This window comes from Bufo bufo, chromosome 1 (assembly GCF_905171765.1).
Source record: "Bufo bufo chromosome 1, aBufBuf1.1, whole genome shotgun sequence".
Taxonomy (NCBI): domain Eukaryota; kingdom Metazoa; phylum Chordata; class Amphibia; order Anura; family Bufonidae; genus Bufo; species Bufo bufo.
In genome coordinates this window covers 337,365,486-337,379,104 of record NC_053389.1, presented here as the reverse complement: position 1 = coordinate 337,379,104, position 13,619 = coordinate 337,365,486, and positions in this window count along the sequence as shown.

Below are 13,619 nucleotides of genomic sequence, written 5' to 3'. Positions count from 1 at the left end.
TGCAGCACCAGCAACATGGCCAGGAGCACATTCAGCTTCTGCGCCACTGGATAAGTGCACGCATACTGTTGTCTCTTTGCAGTCGCTCGGTGATCGATTGCTGACGGAATGACTGACGAGGAGTAGGAGGAGGAGCAGGAGCATCAGGACCAGCAGATGATCGGAAGGACAGACAGCACCCTTTAGCTGAGGTGGTGGAGCCTTGACTGCCTAAAATCGAGTGAGTGCCACTGGGTGATGTAGCGGTTTCTGCGGCAGGCTGGACCACCACATCGGAGCCATGGTTCTCCCAGGCCACTTTATGGTGACGCTGCATATGTTGACGGAGGGCCGTGGTGCCAACATTGGCACCCTGGCCATACTTCACCTTCTGCCCACAGATTCTACAAATGGCCAAGTTCACCTCCTCTGGTGGCTTAACAAAAAACTGCCACACCACCGAGTAGGTGATTTTACCCCAACACTCCGCACTGACTGACTGCTACTGCCCCTGCTTCCTTGAACCCCTGCATCACGACTTTCCGGGCAGGTAGGCTCCTGCGAAGTGGGTGGTCTACACCGGGCACGTTTGGCTCCCGACCTCCCACTGCTGCCACCCTGCTGATTCCCATCCACGCTAATGACTTGCTGACTCCGCTGCTGCCTCACCGGCAAGCTGCCACCCTATTCTCCTGATGATAATGAAGCCCTAATTCACCCTGCTCCCAAGTGCAATCAACTACATCATCATCATCGAGTACTGTCTGCACGTCACTGATGTCCTCCTCAACAATTTCTGGGTCAGACCACTCGCAACACCAGCTCCCACTCCACTCTCCACATCACTACTTCCCCGCCTACCGGAGGAAGCGGCGGATGTCTCTTCCCCATCTTGGCTGGCAAGTAGCTGCTGACTGTCCTCTAGTAGCTCGTCCTTGATGTATAGTAGAGCTGAGCCCACAGCACATAATACTTCTATGGCTGAGGGAACAGACAAGGACAAAGGCAGGTTGAGGACAGGTGAGGGCACAGGGCCTGCTCCCGGGCCATGCCAACTAAGAGTTGTGTCTGACGAACCCACTGACTCTTGGCTGGGGGTGTCTGATGTCACTTGGGATGAAGTGGTGGCCGAGTCAACCATTAAAGAACCGCTGGGTTGCTGGTCAAGACATGACCGCTAGATGACACCGGGAGCTCAGGCCTCTCGCTGCGACTCCTGCTGCCACGCCCCCTTACTCTGCTGCAACCTGTGCCTGCACCAGAAACATTTAGACCTCTGCCACCTCCCTGTGCAGGGCATGGCACTTCTCTGTCTTACATACTGTTAGATCAAATAAAATTAAAAAAAGGAAATTAAAACACGCCAAAAAAGTCTGTATCTTCTCACTTCACCACACAACAGCTAATAAGCCTTTTTTCCCACTAATACACTGCAAAGAAGGCTTTAGAACATATAACTGCACCGCTAAACGGCAAATATCCCCTAACTTTTTTCACTGATACACGCCACAAAAGTCTTTAGAACATATAACTACATCGCTGAAAGGTAAGTAATATATATTTTTGTGCTACTAATACACGCCAAAAAGGGCTTTAGAACATATAACTGCACCGCTGAACGGAAAATATATATATTTCTTGCCACTAATACACGCCAAAAAGGACTTTAGATCATATAACTATACCGCTGAACGTAAAATATATATTTTTTTGCCACTAATACACGCCAAAAAGGGCTTTAGAACATATAACTGCACCGCTGAACGGCAAACACATATTTTTTTGTTACTAATACAGGCCAAAAAGGGCTGTAATTTTTCACTTCACCACACAACGGCAAATACTTTTTTTTGTGCCACTAATACATGCTGAAAAGGGCTTTAGAGCATATAACTGCACCGCTGAAAGGAAAATAATATATATTTTTTTGTAACTAATACACGCCAAAAAGGTCTTTAGAAAATATAACTGCACCGCTAAATGGCAAATAGGCCCTTATTTTTTTCCACTTATACATGCCACAAAAGGCTTTAAAACATATAACTGCACCGCTTAACGGTAAATACACTGCTCAAAAAAATAAAGGGAACACAAAAATAACACATCCTAGATCTGAATTAATTAAATATTCTTCTGAAATACTTTGTTCTTTACATAGTTGAATGTGCTGACAACAAAATCACACAAAAAAAAAAAATGGAAATCAAATTTTTTAACCCATGGAGGTCTGGATTTGGAGTCACCCTCAAAATTAAAGTGGAAAAACACACTACAGGCTGATCCAACTTTGATGTAATGTCCTTAAAACAAGTCAAAATGAGGCTCAGTAGTGTGTGTGGCCTCCACGTGCCTGTATGACCTCCCTACAACGCCTGTGCATGCTCCTGATGAGGTGGCAGACGGTCTCCTGAGGGATCTCCTCCCAGACCTGGACTAAAGCATCTGCCAACTCCTGGACAGTCTGTGGTGCAACGTGACGTTGGTGGATAGAGCGAGACGTGATGTCCCAGATGTGCTCAATTGGATTCAGGTCTGGGGAACGGGCGGGCCAGTCCATAGCATCAATGCCTTCGTCTTGCAGGAACTGCTGACACACTCCAGCCACATGAGGTCTAGCATTGTTTTGCATTAGGAGGAACCCAGGGCCAACCGCACCAGCATATGGTCTCACAAGGGGTCTGAGGATCTCATCTCGGTACCTAATGGCAGTCAGGCTACCTCTGGCGAGCACATGGAGGGCTGTGCGGCCCTCCAAAGAAATGCCACCCACACCATTACTGACCCAATGCCAAACCGGTCATGCTGGAGGATGTTGCAGGCAGCAGAACGTTCTCCACGGCGTCTCCAGACTCTGTCACGTCTGTCACATGTGCTCAGTGTGAACCTGCTTTCATCTGTAAAGAGCACAGGGCACCAGTGGCGAATTTGCCAATCTTGGTGTTTTCTGGCAAATGCCAAACGTCCTGCACGGTGTTGGGCTGTAAGCACAACCCCCACCTGTGGACGTCGGACCCTCATATCACCCTCATAAAGTCTTTCTGACCGTTTGAGCAGACACATGCACATTTGTGGCCTGCTGGAGGTCATTTTGCAGGGCTCTGGCAGTGCTCCTCCTGTTCCTCCTTGCACAAAGGCGGAGGTAGCGGTCCTGCTGCTGGGTTGTTGCCCTCCTACGGCCTCCTCCACGTCTCCTGATGTACTGGCCTGTCTCCTGGTAGCGCCTCCATACTCTGGACACTACGCTGACAGACACAGCAAACCTTCTTGCCACAGCTCGCATTGATGTGCCATCCTGGATAAGCTGCACTACCTGAGCCACTTGTGTGGGTTGTAGACTCCGTCTCATGCTACCACTAGAGTGAAAGCACCGCCAGCATTCAAAAGTGACCAAAACATCAGCCAGGAAGCATAGGAACTGAGAAGTGGTCAGGTCACCACCTGCAGAACCACTCCTTTATTGGGGGTGTCTTGCTAATTGCCTATAATTTCCACCTGTTGTCTATCCCATTTGCACAACAGCATGTGAAATTGATTGTCACTCAGTGTTGCTTCCTAAGTGGACAGTTTGATTTCACAGAAGTGTGATTGACTTGGAGTTATATTGTGTTGTTTAAGTGTTCCCTTTATTTTTTTGAGCAGTGTATATACGGTACAGACCAAAAGTTTGGACACACCTTCTCATTCAAAGAGTTTTCTTTATTTTCATGACTATGAAGTCATCAAAACTATGAATTAACACATGTGGAATTATATACATAACAAACAAGTGTGAAACAACTGAAAATATGTCATATTCTAGGTTCTTCAAAGTAGCCACCTTTTGCTTTGATTACTGCTTTGCACACTCTTGGCATTCTCTTGATGAGCTTCAAGAGGTAGTCCCCTGAAATGGTTTTCACTTCACAGGTGTGCCCTGTCAGGTTTAATAAGTGGGATTTCTTGCCTTATAAATGGGGTTGGGACCATCAGTTGCGTTGAGGAGAAGTCAGGTGGATACACAGCTGATAGTCCTACTGAATAGACTGTTAGAATTGGTATTATGGCAAGAAAAAAGCAGCTAAGTAAAGAAAAACGAGTGGCCATCGTTACTTTAAGAAATGAAGGTCAGTCAGTCAGCCGAAAAATTGGGAAAACTTTGAAAGTAAGGGCTATTTGACCATGAAGGAGAGTGATGGGGTGCTGCGCCAGATGACCTGGCCTCCACAGTCACCGGACCTGAACCCAATCGAGATGGTTTGGGGTGAGCTGGACCGTAGAGTGAAGGCTAAAGGGCCAACAAGTGCTAAGCATCTCTGGGAACTCCTTCAAGACTGTTGGAAGACCATTTCAGGGGACTAACTCTTGAAGCTCATCAAGAGAATGCCAAGAGTGTGCAAAGCAGTAATCAAAGCAAAAGGTGGCTACTTTGAAGAACCTAGAATATGACATATTTTCAGTTGTTTCACACTTGTTTGTTATGTATATAATTCCACATGTGTTAATTCATAGTTTTGATGCCTTCATAGTCATGAAAATAAAGAAAACTCTTTGAATGAGAAGGTGTGTCCAAACTTTTGGTCTGTACTGTACGTGGAATGTGAGTTTGTAGTCAGGGAGGCCCAAACCTGGACTTGTCATTAAAGAACATTTCAAATAATCAAATGCATTAAACATTTCCTCAGACCACCTGATGAGATCTGGCATGTCTGCCAGAGTGGCTTGTCTCATTACATTGTCATAGTAGGAGCAATCAGGAATCCATTGTCTGCAGTAGTTTATCATACCAAGGAAAGATAACATTTCTTTCTTGGTGTGCGGGGTGACCAGGCCCGCAATCAGACTGGACTCTTTCTGTGCTGATTCTCCTTTCTCCCTTTGTGAGAACAAAGCCCAAGTATTCAACTTGCTTTCTACACCATTGCATTTTCTTGCGTGACACCTTGTGTCCACATTCAGACAACCATTTCAACAAAGATAAACCATCTGTTACATTGGCCTCCTCTGACATACTGCACAAATAATCCATGTATTGCAAGAGCACAGAACCCTGGGGGGAGGGGGTGCCAGTGTTTTAATCTGGCTTGGAGGACAATGCTGTACCAGGTGAGTTGACGACCCTCAAAGGAAAAAGCAAAAATAGTCTGGTCTGCTTGTCAACCGGGATAGAGCATTTTTCAAGTCTATCATGCTGAAACAGACATCATCTGCAGTAAATGGCTGACAGCAACTGAGAAATGTCTCGGCTGTCTCTGTTTACTCAAGTGTTGGCTCCTGAACTTTTGTAACTATGTTAGGGGGTCTGTATCTTCCTGATCTCAAAGCATCCCGCTGCCTCCTTCTCATATAAATGTTTCTCAAAGTCTTGTATTTTGTCTGAGGTCCATGAGAAAACGCGCTGCTTTACAATCAACATGAGATTGGGAAGGAGAATTAGGCTGTCAGAATTTGCAGCCTTCAGTCCCTGGTTGGGAGGGGGAAACTCACACTTAGATTTTCCCCCACCCACAGTAAGAAAATACATCAAATGACAGAGTGATAATATTACAGTGAGATATGTTCTTACACTTACCACCAGAATAATAGCTCTCACACAAACAGATGAATCCTAACACTCTATGTATCTTTATACTCTAAATATAGGTATGCGTCAAACCAAGGTAGGTCAGTCTCCCGGAGACTGTTCTCTTACATGTACCCCTGGTACTAAAAAATATCTCTCTGTCAACAGTTAGATAAAGTAAATAGATCTCCCGGAGAATCTATGGTGTGTCCCTGACACAAAACAACTTACAGAATGGATACTGAGATCCTATGATGTGTCCGTGACACAAAACAAATCTCCCTGAGATTTTTTTCCGTGCGTGGCACTCCAAGTGCCGGCCTTATTCATGAAAGTACTCCAAGTACTTATTATAAACTCCCAGAGTTTATTTTTAGGGCTTAACAATGTATCCCGGAAACATAATAACAACTCACGGGTAGAGATGTGGCCAGTGCCCTCGGACCCGGCAGTGGACAAAAGGAATGTCTCTCTTACCGGACATAAGGATGGCCTTCTCTATCCCGGACGAGCCCCCAAACTGAAAGGATTTGGACCTTTCTGGACCTCTACGACAACCTTGGTTTGAGACACTGACGTCAGGAGAGATGTTTCTCAGTTGGCAATAATAGACACACACACAGGCAATCACTGATAAACATTCTAATTTTATTATGCTATAGCTTGGCTATAGTTAGGCAGTAGTAAAGTTTGCATAACAACAGCGTTAAACCAATCATAAAAGATTAAACATTGGTGCTCATACAGCTACTACCGGAACATCCTTTTATGGGTATGTAATACGTTACATATAAGAATGCACACAGTTGTGCCGAAAGACCCTGAGTGAAACAGAACATTTGTTCTAGTTCTGGGAGATTCCCAGAATCTGTCCTGAGACAGATAAGTGAACCATAACTGACAGCGGGGGGATGTGAAGTGCGTGGGTAAGATATTATAACAATTCTGTACATGTAAGAGAAGACAAGATGGAGTCTCTTAAGGCACATTCGTGGAGAAGGCTAACCGGCGGAAACCAACTCAGCCCTCAGCCTGCTGCTCACTGTATTGAGCAGGAGGAATTTTGGGGTATCCTACACGAGGCAGACCCCATTCAAGCAGCCCACCAGGACAATCGACAGCAGCACCTACAAACAGTTAAGCTGAATGGGAGAGAAGTCAGCGGTTTGCGAGATACGGGTGCCACTATGACTTTGCTCCAAAAGAACTTGGTGTCTGAGCAGCAACACACTGGAGACACTGTGGCCGTAAGGGTAGCAGGGGGTACTGTGTTCCGCCTGCCTGTTGCCCGGGTACACTTGGATTGGGGAGTGGGGGCTAGACACGTTGATGTGGGGGTCATGAAGGATTTACCCGCTAATGTCCTCCTTGGGAATGACTTGGCACCCCTTGTTTCTGCCTACGCTCAGATGGGTCCCACAGAAGTTAATCTTGTGACTACCCGTGCCCAGACTCATGCTGCCAGAACCGGCCCACCTGCTGCTGAGACCCAGGTAAGACCTTCTTCCCCGACTTGTACCCTAGATCAGGCCTTCGTAGGTTGGGATACCCCAGAGGAGTTTGGGAGGGAGACCCGGGCGGATCCGACCCTTCAGAAATATATGGCTAAGGAAGATGCTAGGGAGGAAGGAGTAGATGGGGAACGGTATGAGTGGGTGGGGGACAGGTTATATAGAACCCCTAAACCTTCCCTTGAAAAGTGTGGCTTCTCCGCAGAATCGCCAACTGGTTGTGCCTGCGAAATACCAGCAGGAGATTCTGCGGATTGGGCATAATGTGCCTTTAGCTGGACATCTAGGGTCCAGCCACACAGCCCATAGGATCACTCAGAATTTATTTTGGCAAATTTTAATCAGGCTGTGCGGATGTATTGTAGTACTTGTGACACATGTCAATGGGTAGGAAAGCGGGGGGACCACCCAAAAGCTAGGCTTATGTCTATGCCTATTATTGGGGAACCCTTTTCCCGCATAGCCGTTGACATTGTGGGTCCACTGGCCAGGGCTAGTTCCTCCAGTAAGAGATATATTCTTACCGTGGTAGACTATGCCACGCATTATCCAGAGGCAGTAGCGCTGTCTAACATAGAGGCAGAGACGGTTGCTGATGCCCTGGTTAAGATTTTTACCAGAGTGGGGTTCCCTAAGGAGACTCTCTCCGACCAGGGGACCCAATTTACCGCTGTGCTCACCCAGCAGCTGTGGAAGGTGTGCGGCATCAAACCGCTACTTAGCTCACCTTATCACCCACAGACTAACGGTCTCTGTGAGTGCTTTAACGGCACCCTCAAGCAGATGCTGAGGACCTTTACTGACGCTTGCAGAGACTGGGAGAGATTCCTGCCTCATCTGTTATTTTCATACAGAGAGGTGCCCCAGGAATCTACTGGGTTCTCTCTCTTTGAGTTACTCTATGGGAGAAGGGTCCGTGGACCCCTCGATCTCATTAGAGGAGACTGGGAGGGAGAGACAGAGCAAGAGGGAACCCCCATAGTGCCATATGTCCTGGAACTCCAGGACCGCATGGAGAGACTATCTCTGATGGTAAGGAAGAATCTCCAGGCGGCCCAGGGGAGACAGAAGAGGTGGTACGATCAGGGTGCCCGGCAGCGTGTCTTCCAGGTTGGACAAAATTTTGGTGCTCAAACCTGTGAAGACAGATAAGATGCAAGCATCTTGGCAGGGCCCATATAAAGTGTTAGCTCAGGTATGTGATACTACCTATGTTATAGCCTTCTGTGCAGATGAAAGGATCCAGCGATCCTTTCATGTTACATGCTCAAGGAGTATCAGGAGAGACCGGAGAATGTCACTGCAGTGTGTGCCCCTGCTGCAGATGACCCAGAGAATTTACCCCTACCACACTTGTTAGAAAAGGACCCCCAGACTGATCTTACTGCCCTAGTACAGCTAGGGGACTGGTTAAACCCCACAGAGAAGGTACAGGCCAGACAGCTTCTGTGGGAAATGCAGGCGACGTTCTCCCAAGAACCCGGTTAGACTACCCTAGCTGTACATAAGGTAGAGACCCTCCGGACAGAACCCCTTACGACAGTCCCCCTACCCTATCCCTGAAGCAGTCCGAGAAGGACTGTGGAAGGAGATACAGGAGATGACCCAGCTTGGGATCATCGAACACTCCGATTGCCCTTGGGCCTCGCCGGTAGTCCTGGTGCCTAAGAAAGATGGTACTACCCGGTTTTGTGTGGACTACAGGCAGCTCAACGAGCGGACCACCACGGACGCCTACCCGATGCCTCAGGTAGACTAATTATTAGACTGCATTGCCAGGGGACGTTATCTCACCACCATAGACCTGTGTAAGGGCTATTGGCAGATTCCCCTGGCCAAGGATGCTATCCCCAAGTCGGCATTTGTCACCCCATTTGGCCTGTACCAGTTTAAGGTCATGCCATTCGGGATGAAAAATGCCCTGGCTACCTTCCAGCGTATGGTGGATAGACTCCTCGATGGCTTCCATGAATTTGCATGTGCATACCTGGAAGACATTGCGATCTACAGTGAGTCCTGGGAGGAACACCTGGTCCATGTAGGGGTGGTGCTTGATAAAATTAGGGCCGCTGGTCTGACATTGAAGCCAGAGAAGTGCCATCTAGGTATGGCAGAAGTGCAATACCTGGGTCACAGGGTGGGGTGTGGGAACCAGAGACCGGAGCCAGCCAAGGTAGAGACAGTGGCTAACTGGCCCACACCTACCACTAAGACTCAGGTGTTAGCCTTCTTGGGGACAGCAGGTTACTACCGATGCTTTTTCCCTGACTACAGCAATATCGCTAAGCCACTGACTGACCTGACTAAAAAGAATCTTCCTAAGCAGGTCCTATGGTCTCCGGCGTGTGAAGCCGCGTTTCAGGCACTAAAGCAAGCTCTTGTGAATGCTACCTCGAGAAGTGAGCTATGCGGCAGTGGAGAAAGAATGCTTGGCCCTGGTCTGGGCCCTAAAGAAGTTGAGTCCCTATCTGTACGGGCAGGAATTTTCCCTTGTAACTGACCACAACCCATTGGTCTGGCTTAACCGGGTCTCTGGGGATAATGGCAGGTTGCTACGCTGGAGCTTAGCCCTGCAACCATACAACTTTACCATCAGTTACAGACCCGGTAAGTACAACGGCAATGCCGATGGGTTATCCCGACAAACAGACCTCACTCTGGCTTCATAGTTCCGGTTATCCCCAAGTTGACCCGAAAAGGGTCAAGCCGGGTCTACCGGAGTGTTTCACAAGGAGGGAGCCGTGTGACAGAACCATCTGTCTTTGGAATTTTATTGTATGTTATGTGAGGGTACTCAGATAGCTATGCCATGGAGACTGTTTCTGAAATTAAAGACTTTGGCTCCATGGCGATTCTATTATATTCGTGTAGTCTGAGTGCCATTCACCTAATATTATGCACTCAGACCTAAGCTATCTGGGGATATGTTAAATGTCTGTGTTTGCTGTAATGGTTGTGACATTGTATATTTGAATAGTGATTTCTGTCCTGTTGTCCCAACGTGTACAATAGCAATTTCCCTTTGTCCTGAGAGATAATTGAATTACTCCTCGGTTGTCTCCAGGGCAGAGAGGAGGAAACCAGGATGCATTGTGGGGATGTATTGTGTCTGTGTATCCTGAATTGCTGCATATCTGTCCTTCCATCTGGTCCCCCTAGGTGTCACGCAAGGTGTTACAGAAAACTAGAAGACACAAATGAAGATCCGACTGACTTGATCCCAAAACGAAGGAACCAAAGGGTAAGCCCTGTAACAGCCCTAGCTCTCTCCCTTACTGCTCAGCCTATGCAAAAATCTCTATGGTAGATAATTGCATACCCTCGTTCCTCGACTGTATAACACCTGAACACCCTATAATAGTGAGGGGACACGACCACCGGCTCCCTACACTTAATACGGAGGGAGTCAGGGTCACCTAAGATCAAGCAAACAGGAAAACAGGAATAAAGAAACAGACTTATCTTGTGGATGTAGCAATAACAGCTTCTAGCATCAGCACACTCCAGGAAGTTGTATAAACCGCAAAGTGATGCAGTATGGGAGGGGATTTAAAGGGATGCAATCAGTGCAACTAGATGACAGCTGAGAGAGGGAAACGAGATGACAAAACAAAAGCAAAACAAAAGAACCTCAAGCAGGTGGTTCTGAAGAACGTCTGTCAGAGCTTCACAGATGTCTGGCGGTGACAGTACCCCTCCTTCTACGATTGGACTCCGGACACTCAGAGCCCACCTTCTCAGGATGGGACCTATGGAAAGCCCTGATGAGACGAGTGGCCTTAATGTCCGTCACTGGGACCCACATCCTCTCCTCAGGACCATAACTCTCCCAATAAACGAGGTACTGGAGAGAACCGCGGACAACACGAGAATCCACAATCCTAGAGACCTGAAATTCAAGGTTACCATCAACCACAATCGGAGGAGGAGGCAAAGAGGAGGGTACAATGGGTTGGACATAAGGTTTTAATAGGGACTTATGAAAAACATTATGGATCTTCCAAGTCTGAGGAAGATCAAGACGGTAGGCAACAGGATTGATGACGGACAAGATTTTGTAAGGCCCAATAAACTTAGGAAAATTCACAATAGTGGGTTGCTAAATTAATACTTAACATTTATTAGTATCAAAAATTAAAATGATGGGCCCTTAATATATAGAAAAAATCTAGACTGAGTGCATAACATACTACATACAACTCTCCGCTGGCAGATGCCAATCCAGAGAGAGGGGTATGGACCAAAAAATGAGAAGGGATAGATATAAAGATAGTTTGAGAAGAAAGAATGCGTAGTAAGAGGGACACACTGCTGGGTCAATAACCCTAGAGGTCCCTTAACCTGACTCCTCAACACTCTATATAATCTACCACAGACCCTAGATGGCCCTGCCTAAACATGGACTGCCCAGCTTTGTCCGAAAGATAGAGTGTGGTCCCTATAACTAGTGTTGAGCGGCATGTCCCATATTCGAATTCGCGATATTTCGCGAATATTCGAAATAATATTCGAAAAATATTCGCGAATATTCGAATTCGTTATTATTTCGCATATGCGATAATTCGATAATACATATTATGCGATACATTTAACTAATCCTACAGGCGTCACTTCACTGTGTTGTTAGAATATACCATCGGATCTAATTTTTCCATACGTTCGTGAAAACTCAGTTCCGATGGTATATTTTAACTAATGCGGCAGGGTTAATAGCATTTTTCAAAAATTCGCCTATTAGCTGGCTGGATAATTCGCTTATTCGCTATATTCTTTTATTCGCTACCTAACCACTTAAAATAATGTGATGCTATTGTTCGCGCGCACGTGCGCGCATTATAGGCGTGGTTTATCGTAAGTACGTCAGGGTCAATAGCATTTTTCAAATATTCTAATATTCGCCTAACCGCTGCCTGTTAGATAATTTGCCTATTCGATATAGTCGCTTATTCGCTACATACACCACCTGTTAGTGTGTTGTGATTGTGCTTGCGCACATGCGCACGTGCGTGCGCACATGCGCACGTGCGCGCGCGCGCGCATTATAGGCGTGGTTTATCGCAAGTACGTCAGCTCCATTTTAAGAGTGATTCTTCCTGAGAAGAGATAATGGTGGGCACAAAATTTCATGACGAAGAGGATGAACTCCTGCTAACCGTAAGTACAAAACTTCATGTCATAACATTTTGAACGCATGTTCGCACCATATTTGTATAGTATTGTAATTATTAAGTAATAAGCAATAGTATGTTTATTATATCCGTTTATTATATCCGCATAAATGCGCATGCGCGAATATAGTATTAAACATGCGGATATATATGCGCACTAAATCTAACTTTATTTTTAATCATGTCTGATTAGATAATCATCATTGTTGTAATAAGTATTGTTTTGACATCACAGCACTTTGTAAGATGTATGTATGTATGTATGTATGTATGTATGTATGGACAGCAAAAATGATGTTTTATTGTCTCCATGTTCTAAGAGCTATATATTTTTTTTTTGAGAGAGATTTTCTTATGTAGGGGCTCATTTTTTGCGGGATGAGGTGACGGTTTTATTGGTACCATTTTTTGGGACATACGCGTTTTTGATCACTTGGTGTTGCACCTTTTGTGATGCAAAATATTTTTTTTTGACACATTTTTTTTATTTTTTTTACGGTGTTCATCTGAGGGGTTAGCTCATGTGATATTTTTATAGAGCTGGTTTTTACGGACGCGGCAATACCTAATATGTATACTTTTTTTTTATTTGTTTCACTTTAACACAATAATAGCATTTTTGAAACCCTAAGAATTATGTTTTAGTGTCTCCATGTTCTAAGAGCTATAGTTTTTTTATTTTTTGAGAGATTTTCTTATGTAGGGGCTCATTTTTTGCGGTATAAGGTGACTGTTTTATTGGTACCATTTTGTGGGACATACGCGTTTTTGATCACTTGGTGTTGCACCTTTTGTGATGCAAGTTGACAAATATATTTATTTTTGACACAGTTTTTTTTTATTTTTTCACTGTGTTCACCCGAGGGGTTAGGTCATGTGATATTTTTATAGAGCTGGTTTTTACGGACGCGGCAATACCAAATATGTCTATTTTATTTTATTTTTTCTATTTTTAGAAAAAAAAATGTATTCCTTATTTGGGGCCTTTTTTTTTTTTTTTTTACATGTGAAACTTTTTTTTATTTTATTTTTTCAACCCTTTATTTATTTATTTTTAATTTTACACTTTTCGTCCCCCATAAGGTCATACAAGAGCTCTGGGGGACATTTACTTAACTTTTTTTTCACTGTTGATTTCTCCTGTAACTGGGGCTGACATAGTAGCCCCAGTTACAGTGGAAATGCACCCCTATAGAGGCTGTACAGCAGCAATCCTGTGCTGTACAGCCTCACAGCAGGGCTGACCTCACACAGCTCCTGCACTCTCCGGTCACGGCGGTCACATGACCGCTGGGCCGGAACAGGAAGCGCACAGCGCTTCCTTCTCTGCAGACACAGCGCTTAGTGATCGCTGTGTCTGCAGCGATCCGGAAGGCAAGGACACCTGGGCACTGTCCCTGCCTTCTCTCTGGGTTGCCCTGC